We start from the raw sequence: 12,710 nt of genomic DNA, 5'->3' as shown, positions 1-12,710 counted from the left end.
AAACCTCCTCTTTAAACAACTCTTGTCAAGAGTATACAATAAAAATAATAAAGCTAGGTAAATAAGCAACATTCTGATTCAGCTTCCTGGGATGCACTCATTGTCTTTATGACCATTTTGAGGCAACACCACATTTGCTTGTTTTCTGATTTCTGTCACCTTACCTGTACTTCTAAGATTGCAAAGGGGTACCTAGTTATTTCTTATGGAAATCCTCTATTAACAGCTTAAAATAAATTATAAGCAGATATGAAGTCTTCATCGTGACTCTTTATCACTTCACTTATTGGCTCCATAGTCACCCAGACCAATGTATTTGGTTATTGCCCAACTTAAAGGTATATTAAAGCTGTGTCTGCAATAATACTATTTACAAGTGTAAATTAATTCCTTCTTATTCTATTCTCTAGTATTTTCTATTATATTAATGCTAGGGAATGAAGGATTTAGAACACTTCACCCTCTGCAGAAGTAATCAGAAAACATTTATCAATGTTTGCAGTTGTGATGGGAAGAACAGAACATAAGGCATTTTATTATGCTGACTTTATCCTATTTCTTTTGATTGGTGTTAACTAGCATACAAAGATCCAAAACTCATCAGAGGAAAGGGATCTATGCATTTTCAAAATTTGCTTTTAATAAAATAAATTTGAGGGGAGGAAATGTCATTCATACCTTACATAGTAAGTTCAACCCGGCTAGCTGCCAGCAACACAAAGCACTGGAGCATACTGTTAAGATGAGGAATGAAAACTATTCTAAAAGACAATATCAATCTAGAAATTCAGTCATTGAAAGCCTGCTTCATGAACTGAAGCTAATTAATGCTTGCATGTAGGGTTGAACCCAAACCATCAGAATTATAGCAGCTCCACAGCTGAATTACTTTTTTAGTATGCTGCCACTTAAAATTCCACCCAGTCACTTTAAAAGGATGGAGCACATGATTAAACTGTGATATGGGAAGGGAAAAAATGAACAATTAAAGTAAAAATCTCCCTAAACCCAGGCATTACCTAAGATATTTAAATACAGAATGACTTTTTATTGCAAAAATGCGTTCTGTAAAAAACATCCTTTAATTATCTTCACAGAGTTACTCCTTGTACATCCCTGTTTAGAAGATCTAGAAAAGGTATTTTTGTCAGCTCAGTCTTACGTAGCTGCTTCAGTAAAGGACTCGAATATCCAAGTATCAAAGTCCAACAACAGCACTGAGAGTGTGAACTATGCCATTTTTTAAAGCAGAATAATTTTTGTGTGCAGATTTCTGGAAAAATATAAATATGAAAATATGAAAATAAAAACCAAGGCTAGACTAGGCAGACCCCTTCACCTCAGGAGTAGGAAAAAGCATAGACCATTCTTAAGACAACTATGAATCTACAGTATTTGCAAGATATTTTCACATTTAGCAAAATGACTTTAACTCGGTACATTGTCCATGACAGTGCTTTCACAAGCCTTTATGTTTCGTTTGCATTCCTCGATGCTCTTGTTTGGATACTTCACTTTGTGAAATAGACAAGAGTAAGATTTCAGTGTGTGTTTAGGCTGGGAGAAGATGATCAGATGAATATGGCTGTAAACCCCACATCTGCTAATGTCTCTAAATGATACTACAGCTGCTGAAAATCATAACATTTAGTTGTCTAGGTTATCAACTACATCAAAATTATATTTAGAACTGGATTTTTCATCAAATGCATGGGATCATCAAAGGCAACATTTCAAAAGGAATTGAGTTAAGAGACTAAATCACATTGACTTTCAATACAATGCAGGCATCCACGTGACATAAATATGTGACATATATAGATTTGTATTTTCAATACTAAGCCATGTCAAAGGCATGATGGCTTTTGCAGCATTGGTAACCAGCACACTGTAATTGGGAAGATGTCAAATGAAAGGGAGAGACAGAGGAAGTGCAAGAGAGGGCACAGCATTTCTAGAGACCAATGTTCATTGAAGCATAGTTCTTCCTTCTACCAGGAGTAGCTGGAAGTCTTACTCAGGCTGCCTTGAGGGATTATTGTCTGCTTCCTGGTGTTTGCATTTGTTGTGACATGCAAACTGAGCCAGTTTAAGAGATTCAAACCAGCATGGCTTTGGCAATCCTCTGTCATAATCAGAAGAGATGAAGATCAGTCCCTTAGTGGAGCAAACATGGACAACAAGGCCTTGCTCAGTGGCAGAATGGGTGATAGGGCAACATGAGCTGCAAGAGGCTGTAAAGTGGGTGGAGGCCCTAGCAATAATTCTTTTTCAGTTATGTCACACAAAGAGAGGGACTATTAACATGGCAGCAGCTCTTTTACAGATGTTTCAGAGTGATCTCTGAGGCTCATAAATGTCCCAGATGTGAATGAGTTGTTTTTTTGCACAGCACAGGGCATAGAGGTGCCATGCCTGGCTGCAGAAAAGTGATTGCAGATGTCTACTGGTAATTTAAGCAGGGAACACTCTTTTTGGACTCATACTCAGGACAACATCATCACTGCAGCTCAGGAGTTTATACAGCTCACTCAGAAATGTGTTCCCCTGATGAATCTTGATTTTGAAATAGCTTTCTGTCTGGCGTCACACAAAGGAAAGTTTTGCTTCTGACAATGTCTTTAGTTCTGGAAAATTTGCATAACATGTAGAAAACTGATAGGAATTTTGAGTTGGGCTTCAAAACAACCAAAGGAGTCAAAAGGCTAAGGTCTTGAGCTCTTCAGTTTGTCAACTCCTCTTGAACTTCTAGGCTGCCCCTCCTTCTGAGCTGGATCTAGTTTTCTCTGTCCGTACACACTGGGAATCATGGTAGATAACAGAAGTGATTTAGGAGAGGTGACCACCTTGGCAGAAGGGAGAGGTCCTTAACTGATTTTGCTGTGAGCAGTCAAAAACTAATGTCTATGGATCCTCATGTTGATCACCAGTAACTGTATCTCAAAGGCTGATGGAGAGCTTCTATAACTACAGTGAAAGTACACAGGTAGCAGACAAGTCAGAACTCCCAAAGCTGAGCAACAGATCCAAGGCAGGTTTATGGGATGCAGCTGTGGATCCCACCATGTGGCCAAAGAGCCACTGATACTGAAGCCAGATAAAGTGATGGTGATAACAGCTGTGACCCTACTGCATGTAGGCTTAGACTTGAGAAAATCTACCTAGAGCCTGTGTGTTATGGATCAATAATCAAGTTATGTGCACTTGTGCAGCTGCCTAGAAAAAAAATGTACTTTCCTCCTACCAGTTCAAAACAATGAGAATCAAGTCCAGAAGGAAGTCTCTTCAGGTTGGCTTGGAAACCACCTGTGTTTCTGGGGCAGGCAAAATTCCAAGAGGTTAGTTCACATTGCTTAGTTCACTCTACAGATGACCCGCAAAGAAGATGCCAGTTTATTCCCTATAGGAATCCCAGTAAAAGGCAGAAGTCCTGAGAATAGCACAGAATGAAGTGATCAGAACTTCCCAACACCAGGTCTTGATTCAATTAAAACATGACCATTCAATTTCAATAGCCTCTGGGGCAGCATTCAGAAGAGCAGGTTGAGGGAGGTGATCCTTCCCCTCTACTCCAGCAGAGACACATCTGGAGTGGTGGGTCCAGGGCTGCACTACCCAGAATGGGGCAGATACAGACTTACCACACTGAATCCAGCACAGGACCACTAAAATAATTATTGATCTGCAGCATGAGAGAACAGGCCAAAAGAGCCTGGAGAAGAAAAGGCTCAGAGGGATCTTATCAGTGTCTTTAGTACCTGGTGAGAGAAAATGAAGAAAACGAGATCCAGACTCTTCTCAGCAGTTCCTAGTGTCAGGGCAAGAGGAAAAGGACACAAACTGAAACACAGGTCTAGATTATCTCAACAGCTTCCTTCCAACCTAAATGATTCTGTGATACTATAAAGACATTGCCGTATTTCCTGTTTGCAATTTTACAAGTCTCAGGGACATTTATGTGAGTTTCTGCCTTTTCATTATTATACATGAAGTAGCACTAGGGAATATGGTACCTGCAGAGAAAAAAACAGGGACCAAAAGTAAAAATGTAATCTGATTTATACTTAGTCTGATGGAGAAGTTACACAGAGCTGGAGCCTTTGCCAATAACCTCCATCCCACACAGTATTCTCAATGGTGATGTAATTCAGTGTTGAGCTACTTACCAAAAATAAGATTTTTGCTCTCTGATGAAAAACAACACTCTAGAGTCAGTAATTGTCATGTCTCATTTGAGATACCAAGGTCACTGTATAAGCTGGAAATGTCATTTATTTAGTGGGGGACTGGGGCCATGATAAACTACAGTAACTTTGGAAAACAAGGAAGATGTGTTAAATTCAAGGTTGTGCTGTTCAAACTAACTTTAGCCATTCAAATATGGGTCTTGGCAGAAGACCTACATGACTCCTCAGAGAAAACCTATTATAGATCTCAAAGAGGAAGCTTGTGTACCTCCTCTCAAAGAGGAAATGACTGGCTAAGGATAAGACATTGTCAGATGTGCTTGTAACCATGTCAGCTGAGTGCCTTTCTAACTATATGAAATAATTAATATACACACTGCCTTAGAGTAAGAAAAGGCTTTGTGAGGTAGTTATCAAAGACAACCAAGAAACAGTTGCAGAATATAGCTTATTCAAGATATTTGAAAAGTACCAATTGTTTTAGCTTGTAGTATCTGCATTTTGTACTGATTATTAAAAGGGTAATAAAAAAAGAAGTAGCTAAATTTGACCCACTCTGATACTTGGACTCATAAAATGCAAGAGACATGGAGAATAGTCATTAAAAAAAATCAGCCTGGAGTTAATGAATGGATATTGGCAAGCTCTATTATTCCTGAAAAATAAAAGTTACATTAAATGCCTTTCTAGCCCCTATATCAGCTGCATCTGTTTCACATCCTGCTGCTATGACTAGATGGAACTTGCAGATGAGGTACTTTGATATTATTGACATTCAGACATATATCTTGATACACCACCTCACAAACTGAGTCCTTGCACAGAGATCTCCTCAAGTCTCTAAGGACTTCTTTCCCAGCACTGTCACCTAATTGACTGCAGGCTTCAGTAATATCTACAAAGGTATTTAGACCCTGTGCAGCCTAGTTACTGTGGGTTTAATCACAAGTAGTTTCCATTTCTCTCATACCAAATATAAGCCACTTATCTTCACCCCAAAGTCTCCTGATGCCCAACTTCCACTCTTCTTATGATGTCTTGGTTCACTGCTGTGATGTTACAAGTCAGTGAGCTACTTACACAGGTAAAACCATGTCCCGGGCTCCTGCTGATTTTAATTCCTGTTTAAGGTCTTCTATTTGACAACAGAAACCAAAGTTTCCAAGGTACTTAGAGCAATAAACCTTCAGTCTTGGCTGGATCTTCTCCAATACTCAGCTGTCCTTCTAAATCACAGCCAGATACAAGCTTTTATATGCTCCTCGTTTTACAGCTTCAGTTCTAGTAAACTCCTCTTTTCCTTCAAATACTTTCCAAATTCTTTCTGCTATCAAATATATGGGGTCTTTTGCAAGTGTTTTCCAATCTCGATTCACTTTACTCTTAGCAGATGGGGGAGCAAGAGCTGAAGCTTCCAGTGTGTGGAACCTCTGTGCTCAGAACTAGGCCTGGAATGCTATGGCCTGGACAAAAACCTCCTTAATTTTTTTTCTCTTAGCAATATGTTTTTTCTGATCACTGTGCTTCCATCTACTCATATAATCAGATTATCATTATCACCTTGGACATCTTATCGGGCCTCATCTCCAACCTTTGTTTTGCTCATCTGTCTCCACAAAATCTCTAAGTTATTTTTTCACGAATACAGTTAATCCAATTCTCAACTCTTCATATTTTGTGAAATTAAACAATCTTCCCTTTGGCTTTTATAAATGCCTATTTGCACCACTTGTCATATCCATCCTTCAAGACATACCTCCCTCCCTCTTGCTTTGGTCTAATCCCTCCTCTTTACATCTTCCACTGCTTCACCTTTTATATTGCAACATATGCCACAAACTCACATTCACTTGCCTCTGTACAAACATTTCTGAGGCTACCCCCTGTAAACTTAGTTATTATGAGAGGCCATGGTTCATGAGAGCAGCCCATGTTTCAAAGAAGCACCTTGATGTTTCTTCCCCTCTGCCCTCCCTGTAAACATCATCAGAGTTCTGTCACTGTACCCTTCTTTTGTGATTCTATAGGAAAAAAGCTGCCTTCCTGAGACCACAACTTGTCATGCTGACCAGTGCTAACTCCATACCTTATTATTCTCTTAATCTGTCAGCATCCACTCCCACCTATTCTTTTGGACTCACATGGCAAGGTCTCCCTAACAGAGGTCACATCTTCTGCTGTGCTAGTACAATTTCTGATGTGCTAGAGTTCAGCTGGGGGCCTTTGAGTGTAACTACAGTACAAAAAATCCATTCTAAGATTTGCATACAACATTGAATAGTCTGTATTTAATACACAGGGCTAAACATATACATTCATTAGCAGTCCAAGAGGAGCTGTGGCTCCAAATAAATTTCAAACAAGAATTTCACAAGTGAAGAGCCAGAAAGAAATCCATCTCAATCCACCTCCATTTTCAGATCACAGTATGACAGGATGTATCTGGAAGTGAGCAGTTCACCACTGCATTTTTGAAGACATTAGAGTCTTTTGGTTTAAAATCAAATCAAACTAACAAGACATAAAAGAATTAAAGTATTCACACCTTTTAGGAATCAGTGCTGTCACCACAACTTTAAGAGAACTGTAGCAATTTATGCCAAGTAAAGCCTCAGAAAAAACATATTTATTTAAAAACCTCAAACTGTTGATTAGGGGAGCAATGTCTTGCGGATGATTTTTTAATTTCTGTTTAGCACTTCTCGTAGTCTGGACAGAGAAATCATTGCAGTTAGCTTTACCCTTCCATACTCAGTACTACAGCAGTGGTGGCTGACTGTACCTGTAGAAAAGCATGATCAGAATGCTGTTGTTACAGCACCCTAATGATAGAAATAGGTTATGGTTCAAACAGAGGTACTATGTTTTATTTTGCCAGCTGTGTTAGATGCAAAAAGCTGACTTAAAATCTGTTAATTGTTTTATTTTGAAAAGAGATTTTAAAATCAGTTTCTTCACCCTTTTCTTAGGAATATACAAATTCTGACATTGACTTCTTAGGAGCTCACAACTATGATTAACAACCTACCCTTACAAGTGGTACATTCAGCAGACCTGAACTTCCAGGTTTTATTGCTTGGATTTTGCTTACTGAATCTTCCTTTCTTGCTTACTGTAAGCGTCTATCATTGACCTTCTGCTTTTTATTTCTTCTAGGCAGAATACATGGCATTCGTATTCTGGCAGCCTGACTCGACATAAGGACATTCAGCCGAGTCAGTAAACTTTTTGGTCCTTGTTAAAGACACAGCAGCTCACTCGCCATGGAACAAGAGTGGCACCCAGTGGTCACAGAGCATGGTCCAACATTCATGTCCCGAAGTTTCTGCCTTCTGCATTTTATAAATCCCTTTCCCACAAACTGAAGACAGAAATCCTTTCATGCTCGAGCTCCCAGATCCAAATCCCACCTCTGGACTTGAAAGACAGAAACTAGAGAACTGAGGCTAAAAGGAAAGTTTCCTCTCTGTCATCTTTTTTCATGTCATATTTTCTGGGACCATAAACAATCCACCACAGCTATAAGGCACTTATAAAGGGTATTGCTTATTTCTGAGGAATCAGGCAGCAGATGACTTGCCTGACACATGCAAGGAAGATGAGGAGTTCAAGGACCCCATCTAATTCTAACACATTGTTCAGTGGTCCAAGTGAGGTAAACATATGTTTTTAAACTGTCCTGCAAAACACCAGTGGCAGCAGGAAAGGCAAACCCAGGGACATAGTCTGTTTTATGATCTCCCCTCGTAGGGGACATACAAGGCTCTGTACCACTCCTAGTCCATGGGTGGGTTTAAGAAGACCATAAATTAACTATTGCAAAGGAGGCACAGCTGGAAAAAATGGTGTGATCTTTGGGTGTAACCTGTGTGCTCCTCAAAGATTTAGGTAATTTTGTACTTATTTTCTATGATCAGAGTACAAAAGTCTGGGTTCCAGTTGAAGTGGTATGTTGTGATTTTAATGAATATCTTCATGGGAGCTGTTGCAAGTGACAATGCTTTCCATATTTTTAACTTGGGGATACTTAATGCTTAAAACTGGAATTTCAGAGCATCTAATTAGGATTCAAACAACTATTATCCTCAACGGACCATTCTCCAACACAGACACTTGGATATTGGGTGAACAAGACCAAGCTCACTGAAATACCAATGTTTCACAATGCTTTAAAATTCCCAATGATAAATGGATGAAAAGTGCAGCTGCTGGCAGTACTGTCTGTCGTTCTGTTTTTAAGTCCTACTTGCAAGGGTGAAAAACCCCATTTCTACAGAAGTCAGCAGATAATGTAAATGAGACCAGTCTTGATTCTCATCATTCCTGACATTCCCCAAATTTTAACCCAAAATTTGCATTAACTGGTATTTCTTATAAATGCCCTACCACCTAAAAGGGCATGATCAAGTGAAAGTCAAAATTGTCAAGTAGAAATAAACTTTCTAGTGTGGATGGCTACAGCTAGAGCTTTACAATGTGATCTGAGTTAAGTGGCTCAAAAATAAAAAGGCACATCAGAAGAACTGAGCAGTAAAATAAATTCTAATACTTTTAAATAAATATAATGATTTTTAGCCATCTGCTATCACAGTACAGAAAGCCGTGGATCTTTGTACTTCCTGAGTTATGCTGGGAAAGAACTCAGCAGTCTGGACAGAAATTTCTGCCAGATTTTTTGTTAATGGGAAGTCTTTATTCTGAGTGTTTAGCTTTTGCTACACAACATTATTGAAATGGTAACAAAAAAACCCACTGTTCCTGGTCAAAATGTGGCCTGACAAACCCACAGTGGTAGACTGACATAAGTAGGAAGATTTCCCCTACAACTGAAGTAGGACGTAGGAAGATTTCCCCTACAACTGAATTACTTGGCTCTACCAGAAAAAATAGCTGAAGTAATATTCAGATTTATTTTACACTGAGTATAAATATTGAAGTGAGCAAAACATTTACCTCAAACCAGGGACTCTAAAATGTATTGTCTCCACTGTCAAAGAGCAAGAAAACATGTTACAGAGCCTGTATAGAGTTACTACTGAAGAGGTTTCATAACAGTTTTGTACTTTCTTGCAGCTCATGGCTTCTAAAATTACTGTGATTACACAAACGTACATCTCTCTGCTGTTACATTCCCTAAACTTCTTCCCATTTGCTAATTTATTTTCTTCACTATTTTATTTGGTCACAAAAGCCTTGCTGAGAGAGTGCAGTCACTGTATTTGTTTGTACAGTGCCTGGTGCAATGGGCTCCTATCATCTATTTAGGATCCTTATGAGGTAGTGCAACAGAAAAAATAAACATTTTATTTTAACAAACAATAGAAAACAGTGTCTTTGAGAGCCAGCTGAAGAATAGAGGCCTTGTGGTATGAAAATACTTCCACCAGACTGAAAAAGACAAGATTTTGTGCCTCTAACCCCTTTTGGGTGCTACATTTCCTTATCATTTTACAATATAATCTGGGCATTTACATCTTGTTATCTTATTTACCTTAACTTGATGTGAAATAATTGTCAAATAGATTTTTCTGTCTCAGAATTGAGTGGAGTGTAGCATTTCAAGAGCGTGGTGTGGATCCTGATTTTCACAACAAGGTGCCATAATGTAAAACTACTAACCATATTCCCAAGCAACAAAACATTTAGCTCAGTAAGACTGCACTTCCTTTCAATTGGAGTTATTTTAAAAACTTGAACATAGGACCAGTAAATAATTAGCATCTATGAATGAGCTCAGCAAGTCTGTAAAATTAACTTCCCACTGGTGAACATGCTTTTTCATCATTATAGACACAACATTGGTTTCAACCCTTGCAATGCTGGCAGGTGAACCTGAACTGAAGCTGTAGCCAAGAGAAGAACTCCAATTGATCCCATGATGATGTCTCTGCAAAACTGATCTCAGAACCCAACCCTGAGCTTCCTCAGATGCTCAGTTTAGCTTTCTCTGGCATCCACCTGATCCGTGGAATATGTGCTGAATGTTTCATTGGCTTCAAAATTACAGGCTCTGCATGTAAGGTTAAGACACAATCAAATGATGAAATAAGCAGATGGTGGATCACTGCCATTCCCAAAATAAAACATTTTTCCAGCACTCCAAAATTCTGCATTATTTTGTTTATGATTTTTTTTCCAACTGTTATACCCCTGGAGGAATGAAAGAAAATAGATTAAGAACTTCTCTAGTAGATTGTTGGGCCAGGTTCCAGTATAAAAATGGAGTTGTCCAAAGTCTGGGAGGTCATTAATGTTTTATTATTGCTATTTATACAAGTGCTCTCCGTATTCCATCCTCTGCATATTTAAGGACTGCCTTGATTGTGGTGCTCATAATCCCTTGTTGTTACATTAGCACCTTTGTGGTAAGTAATCAGAAATATTTTCGGGGGACAACTCCAGCACATGAAAGGACAAAGAGACTGGAGAGTCCCAGGGTGGATAGCAGGCATTCACAGGAATGGACAAATTCCTTCCAGCTTCTTTCTCTCACATCTCTTTTGTGAACTTTGTTAGGACCATAAGAAGGAAGTTCTCTTCCAACTTGCATGAAAGGGCTGGAAAAAGGAGAATAACGAGATGAAAGCTTGGAAGGCTCACTTTTCCTCTTGCATGATATGCAAGACGTAGTTGGAGACGCCTTCTAGAAATGACCAGTTGTTGTGGTTTAAAACCAGCCAAAAAATTAAGTTCCAATCAGCCATTTCCATTGCCCCCGCCCTCCTCAAATAAGAAAGGGACAAAGGCCAGAGATTATGTTTTGAGATAATAATTTACTGGAAAACCAGCAATTAAATATGGAAAACAAACCATAACAGCAATAATACTAATAACAACAGCATATAAAATAGGATGATTGCACACAAAAAATTCCTTGCAGAAGTCTGACCGATCCAATGTTACGATGGACCAGCAACACGGTGTGAAAACATTTCAGCTGTAAACTGCAATTGTCATTTTAGCAAACAATTTTTCTACCAAAAAGTTTGTTCAGGTGAAAGTATTAGCAAAGACGATTGGATTTAATTCAACTACATCTATTACACTTTGTTATTACAGTAAGAGTTACAACCACATGAAATAACCTAGAAACTTTAATGCAAGTGCATCTAATCAAGAAAAAGCATATACTTTTAACTGTGTGAGAAAAACACTTGCATACAAAGACTGAGGAGATTTGAGGCTGTGAGATGAAAAAGTTCAGCCTTGGTGACAATCAATTACGAAATGCATTATTAAAACAATGTTCTGATGTGACATTTTTTACATAGAGAGAAACTTAAATTGGCGTCTTTTTTTTGCTTGAGAGCTAAAACAGGATGCCTCAGCTGGTCATAAAGCTGATTGATCCCATGCCATTTTCATACTTGCTTCTCCTTAGATGCAGCCCATATTCCTTCATATTTCCCCAGATTTTAAGCAGAAAAATCATCACTATATCAATTTCTTGTAAAGCCCTTATGGAACTGAGCTACTATCATAGAGCTAGTAGCAAGTATAATTTGAAATCCCACATTTTCACCAACAGGTGGAGCTTACATTTTATATTTCATTTATAATGACTTTAAATTCAAATAATATATATTAAAAATGATACTTTATACCTCACAGACTCAAAACTTCAGCGTTTCAGATAAGACTAGGACCATGAGTTTATTTCAATATTCCACTGTATGTAAGTAAACCCTAGGCCAAGTCCTTTTCTTACTGATGCCAGTTGCAAAGTTCCCTATATTTTTAATGACTGAGTAATTAGATCCATTTTCACTTCTCTGTAAACACGGTTCCTTCTATTATAGTCTCTCTCCTATTGACACCACCTTTTCCCAGTTCTTCATACACATACTGTTTATCTCACACACACAGGTTTCAAATGTAATAAAGTTTATTGATCTCAAGGCTGAACACATAACTGTAAAGAGATGTTGGTGCAAATGTTCTGTATCAGCCTTCTTCCATTTGCTTCTTCACAGGACAGCAGTAATATGCATTACAGCATCTCCTTTTATTATTTAACTGGAGCAGGCTCTTGGTGGCAGAAGCTATGCCTAATGTAGAAAACTATTTATAATTACTCCCATTATTTCTCCTGAGTGAGAAATTATTTTTCGCAAATCTTTTAACGTCCTTATTTCTTTGCAACTACCTAGTAATATCCTTTATTGTCTCTGGCTTTTTAGTCAGAGTCTAGCTTCCAGGAAACACCTTCTTAACATTGCTGGAGTCCTAATAACACGGAATATTACGGGCAAAATTGAAAAAAGAACCTTGAAATCAAATACTCGTTTAAAAGTGCTGTGGAGAAGGCCCCTTCCTTAACCCACTGTGAGAGAATATAGAGCAGAAATGCTCTGCCGAAATGGCTTTTGGTGGCACCAGTGCATCTCAGCCCGAACGAAACAAGAAAACGCCTGAATACATCTCTAGATATAAATACACCTGCAAATACATGCAAGCACACGCACTTACATAATATAATTACGCATACGAACACTATTATTAAATACACTTCTCCACTGCTAA

The sequence above is a fragment of the Passer domesticus genome, chromosome 3 (assembly GCF_036417665.1).
Source record: "Passer domesticus isolate bPasDom1 chromosome 3, bPasDom1.hap1, whole genome shotgun sequence".
NCBI classification, from domain to species: domain Eukaryota; kingdom Metazoa; phylum Chordata; class Aves; order Passeriformes; family Passeridae; genus Passer; species Passer domesticus.
The sequence above is the reverse complement of the archived record's forward strand: the minus strand, read 5'-3'. Positions refer to the sequence as shown.